The sequence below is a fragment of the Myotis brandtii genome, unplaced genomic scaffold (assembly GCF_000412655.1).
Source record: "Myotis brandtii unplaced genomic scaffold, ASM41265v1 scaffold122, whole genome shotgun sequence".
In the NCBI taxonomy this organism is placed as follows: Eukaryota; Metazoa; Chordata; class Mammalia; order Chiroptera; family Vespertilionidae; genus Myotis; species Myotis brandtii.
The window spans coordinates 1,903,714-1,909,296 of record NW_005354255.1 but is presented as its reverse complement, the minus strand read 5'-3'; the positions used below and the strand labels follow the sequence as shown (position 1 = coordinate 1,909,296).

The 5,583-nt window shown below is 46.4% G+C and overlaps 1 pseudogene; it reads right to left on the bottom strand.

Annotated features, from left to right (window-relative positions):
- Nucleotides 1–2,481: 2,481 nt before the first annotated feature.
- LOC102249469 overlaps nucleotides 2,482–5,583 on the bottom strand; it is a 3,327-nt pseudogene continuing 225 nt past the window's right edge.

Here is a 5,583-nt window from a genome sequence, read left to right as displayed (position 1 = left end):
GGAGTCGCGTGGGTCCACGGGAAATGGAGTCCGGGAGTGCTGGGGGCGGGGCGACGGGCCGGACCACGACTCCCACAAGCCCGACGTTACGTTGGGAGCTGAGGTCTCGCGTAGATTCCGGGACCGCGGGCTGCGCTGGGAGTCGCTGGGAGACGCACTCTGAGCTCATCCCAGCCCCCAGCTCATCCCACCGCGCATGCGTAGGGGGTGGCGGCGGCACGTGTCCGGTGCCGGCCGCACGGGAGTGGAGCTCGGGAGAACCCCCGGAGCCTCGGGAGTTGGGGAACGCTGGCCTAGTGAAGAGCCCGCTAGAAAAACCTGCAGAAAACTACGGGCAGGCACTGCCGCGGAAGGTTAGGAGTGGAGCCTGTCTGCACCTGCCAGTGGTACTTTCTAAGTCTGTGTGGGTCTTAACCACGTGTTAACCCGGAGAAAGAATGTACCTGCCAGAAAGGACTCCTGTGTCAATTGGGCTTGAATGCATGACCAGAGTCTAGCTGCCATTGCTTGCAGCGGTTCTCAACCTGTGGGTCGCGACCCCTGAAAACACATCCTGCATATCAGATATTTACATTACGATTCATAACAGTAGCAAAATTACAGTTATGAAGTAGCAACGAAAATAATTTTATGGTTGGGGGTCACCACAACATGAGGAACTGTATTAAAGGGTCGCGGCATTAGGAAGGTTGAGAACCACTGGCAGGGACCGCTCGCCCCCACATTGCATTTTAGGGAAAAGCTGCAGCGTAAGCCTGCCAGCTGAAGGCTGTAATTTCTCTCTCTTCACTCTCGGACTAACTGTATCGAATAGAGCTCAGTGTTCTGAAGATTGCTTCTCTTCGTGAGTTCTGTGTCTTCCACTTCATGCCAGTGCTTGAAAGAAAGAAAGAAAGAAAAAGATCCCTACCCGATTGCCCAATGGTTAGAGCATCGTCCCGGCCTGAAGGGTTGCGGGTTCGATTCCGGTCAAGGGCGCGGCCTGGGTCAGGGGCGTGCGGGAGGCAACCAGTTGATGTCTCTCTCACTTCGTTGTTTCTCTGTCTCTCCCCTTCCCTTCCACTCTCTCTAAAAATCAGAGGGGGGGAAAATCCTCAGGTGAGGATTAAAAAAAAAATTTTTTTTTAAATTGAAGTACATTTTAAGTGAAAAAATATCCTCAGGTGAGGATTAAAAAAAATTTTTTTTAAATTGAAGTACATTTTAAGTGGTGTCAGAGAGAATACGCTTTACAGTTTAAATATCTATTAGTATGGATAACATTTGATGTGATTTTGAAAGGTGATGGTTCTGTAAATTGCATTATTGGCGTTAAGTGTGCTATGTGATGGGTTGGTGTTTTCTTTGAGGCAGAAGGAAAATGCCTTTCCCAGATGCCATCCAGCAGTGGTACTCGGGCCCGCGTACTTCACCAGGTGCGTAGACGTTACCGGGAGGGCGAAACCTGCTACTGCTCGCTAAGACAATTTAATTTCATAGAAGAGATGAAACCGTTACCCGACAATTAGGGGTAATCCGACTTTATTAGCAGCTGGTCTTAACTTCTCAATCATTGATCCAAATATATTTCAACCAGAGACTCGACTTCCTGGAAAACATGTCTATTGTACAATAGTAGCAACATTCTGGAAACTACAAATTCAGTGTATTAGTTCCTTCTGAGAGCATCTAGCTCAGCCAGACACCGCAGTGAGAGTAATGTCAGATTGATGAGCATGTGTTCACTTGGTAAAGAAACTGAGTTCTCCCCTTTTCACCGGTGAAGTCAAGATGAGGTATCGAAAGGGGGAGAGCATTTATTTTTCTTTTTTTATTCCCATCCCACCTCCCTCCTCTTTGGCAACCACCAGCTTGTACTCTGCACTAATGAATCTGTTTTGTTTTGTTATGCATTGCTTTTTTAAGATTCTACATATGAGTGAAGTCATACGGCATTTGTCTTTGTCATTCTGACTTCTTTCACTTAGCATAATACCCTAGCAGTGATGGCGAACCTTTTGAGCTCGGCATGTCAGCATTTTGAAAAACCCTAACTTAACTCTGGTGCCGTGTCACATATAGAAATTTTTTGATATTTGCAACCATAGTAAAACAAAGATTTATATTTTTGGTATTTATTTTATATATTTAAATGCCATTTAACAAAGAAAAATCAACCAAAAAAAATGAGTTCGCGTGTCACCTCTGACACGCGTGTCATAGGTTCGCCATCACTGCCCTAGAGGTCCATCCATGTTGTTGAAAATGGTAAGATTTCATTCTTTTTATGGCTGAGTAATATTCCAATTTTATCTTCACATGTCACAACACAAATGAAAATTGCGTTTTATTGTCCCACTACTCCCCTCCAAAGCTATTCTTTTGATAGGAAGAGGGCGTGAATCTTCCTGGTCTTGCTGTTAGAAAACACCCAGAGTTACAGCACCGCGATCTCTTGGTGAAACAGAACAAGTAACTGATAGAAAGAGGCCCCCTCTCTCCTTATCTGTCTGGTAGAGGCATCCCTGGATGCGCGGGCACCATCATGGGACGGGCGGGAGGTCTCATCATTTGGGGCCCAGGCATCATTGGCATGTGCCCTCCCATAGGTGGCCTCATTCCAGGAGCAGGTCCCACTGGCATCATCCCAGGAGGTGGAGGGCCCATCATTGGCATCATGGGAGGGCCCCATATGGGGTGCTGGCATTATACCAGGGCGAGGACCTGGAAGACTTGGGGGAGGTGGGATCCTTGCCCCTGCAGGAGGAGGAGCAGAGAATGGAGTAGGAGGTGTCCTTCCTTGCTGGAATGCGGCAGTTTTGTCTGTCATGCTCTTGCATTCATTGCTGATAGCGGTCTTTCACATTCTCCTTGTGTTTCCTACCACTGCAGTATGTCTTTCTCACAGATGGGAGAGTCATGGGTGAGGTAGGTATTGCAGTAGTCGCCATAAAACTTGGGCAACTCCGTTCCTTGTACCACCTCTTTTTTTTGTCCTCTTTTCCCCCACCATTGATCCCTTACTGCAGTGGTTCTCAACCTTCTGGCCTTTTAAATACAGTTCCTCATGTTGTGACCCAACCATAAAATTATTTTTGTTGCTACTTCATAACTGTAATGTTGCTATTGTTATGAATCGTAATGTAAATATCTGATATGCAGAATGGTCTTAGGCGACCCCTGTGAAAGGGTCGTTCGACCGCCAAAGGGGTCTCGACCCACAGGTTGAGAACCGCTGCCTGATAGCCTGCCCCAGCCCCGCCTCAGGCCTTCAACACCCTATAGTCCATGTCCATGGGTTATGCATATATGCATACAAGTTCTTTGGTTGATCCCTCCCCCACCTCCCCTCTGAGATTCCATAGTCTGTTCCATGCTTCTATGTCTCAATTTTGTTCAACAGTTTATTTTGTTCGTTAGATTCCACATATGAGTGAGATTATTGATACTTGACTTTTTTCTGACTGCTTATTTCACTTAGCATAACACTCTCTAGGCCCCTCCGTGCTGTCTCAAAGGGTAAGAGATCCTTCCTTTTTACTGCTGCATAGTATTCCATGGTGTAAATGTACCACAGCTTTTTTTTTTTAATTGATTTCAGAGAGGAAGGGAGAGGAAGAGAGAGACAGAAACATCGATGAGAGAGCATCATGGATTGGCTGCCTCTTGCACACCCCCATTGGGGACTGAGCCTGTAACTTGGGTATGTGCCCTGACCAGAATCAAACCATGACCTCTGGGTTCATAGGTTGATGCTCAACCACTGAGCCACCACACCACACTGAGCCAGGCGTACCACAGCTTTTTTATCCACTCATCTTTTGATGGGCACTTGGGCTGTTTCCAGATCTTAGCTATTATAAATTATGCTGCTATGAACTGTACTACCTCTTCATCTAATTTCTATCAGTAGGCACTTAGGTTGCTTCCATATCTTAGCTCTTGTAAATAATGCTGCAGTGAACATAGGGATGCATATGTCTTTTCAAATTAGTGGGGTTTTTTTTCCCCTTTGGATAAATACCTCCAAGTAGAATTGTTGGATCGTGTGGCAGCTGTATTTTTAACTTAAAAAAAATGTATACACACACACACACAGACTGAATGGCCAGATTATTATGACCATCTGACGTTTGTAGGCAAATTAGCTATAATTTCACGCTAAAGTTGCCAGAGGGCCAGACCATTATAAATAGGGAAGCAGGATTTAGCCTCTGGGAGGGAACCAGCCTGGAACATGCCGGGAGCACTGGGAACCCAAGTATGGAAATCCATAACATTTACTCAACTTTGAAACGACTGGAAAAATGGTACAGTGACCCAAGAAAGAATTCTCCCTCTCTGGATGTCCCAGATCCTCAGCCCCCAGGTGAAGGGGGTGATGGGGATCCAGGACGCTGAGGGGAAGAAAGGAAAGATGGGAAGATGTGCTTCGGTCCTCTTCCAGAGCCCCGCAGCGCCCCACCCCCACCCCCACACACACAGTGGTGGGTGAAGAGCCATGGGAAACCACAAATGAGCAGAGATCAAGAGGAAGTAGAAACTGAGATTTGGCAGAAGCTGTGAAGTAATATGGGGTAAGGACGAAATGTGTCCCAGTTGAAATCAGGAGGGTACAGAAACCATCAATCAGCAAAAGCTTCAGAGGGTCAACATCAAGAGGAGAACAAAGGCAGACAGTCACAGAGTCACATTAATAGGGATCATTAGAGAGAGCCCAGATTCCCTGCTGCGGGGCGCCCCTTGAATTCTCAACAGCCTTCCAGTTCCACCGGCCTGCATCCATGGGGTGGCATTTTGCCTTCCTTATTGTTGCACATGAATTCTTATAATAAACTCCCTAACGTTTGAAAATAAATAAATAAATAGGGAAGCAGATTGTTTACCACGACAGCAGAAGTGATTTTTTTCTGAAGATATGGGTAAACAACACGATTTAACAGCCTTTGAACGTGGGATATATTTGAACGTGAGTGGCCAGATTATTATGACCACCCTATCAGCACTTCATTGGGCCACCTTTTGCCTTCAATACTGCAGCGATTCTTCTTGGCATTGACTCCATGAGATGTTGAAAGGTGATGAGAGGAATCTGACACCATGCCTGATGAATAGCACTGTCCAGTTCTGTGAGGTTTGATGGTTGTGGAACCAGCTGCCTGATGGCTCTTTTAACTTCGTCACACAAATGCTCAATTGGATTGAGATCTGGTGATTGTGAGGGCCACCTAAGCAAGGTAAAGTCTCCCTCATGTTCTTGAAACCACTGCTGCACAATACGAGCACCTGGCATGGCGCATTGTCTTGTTGGAAGAAGCCATCTCCATTGGGATACACCATCAACATGATAGGATGAACTTGATCAGCAACAATACTTAGGTATGTTGTGCTATTCAGACATTGTTCCACACCAATTAAAGGGCCCAAATCATGCCAGGAAAACATGCCCCAAACCATAACACTGCCCCCACCAGCTTGAAGGGTTGTACTCATGCATGTGGGGTGCATGCTTTCATGCTGTTTCCGCCAAATTCTCACTCTGCCATCTGCATGATGCAACTGGAAATGTGATTCATCGGACCACATGACTTTTTTCCAATGCTC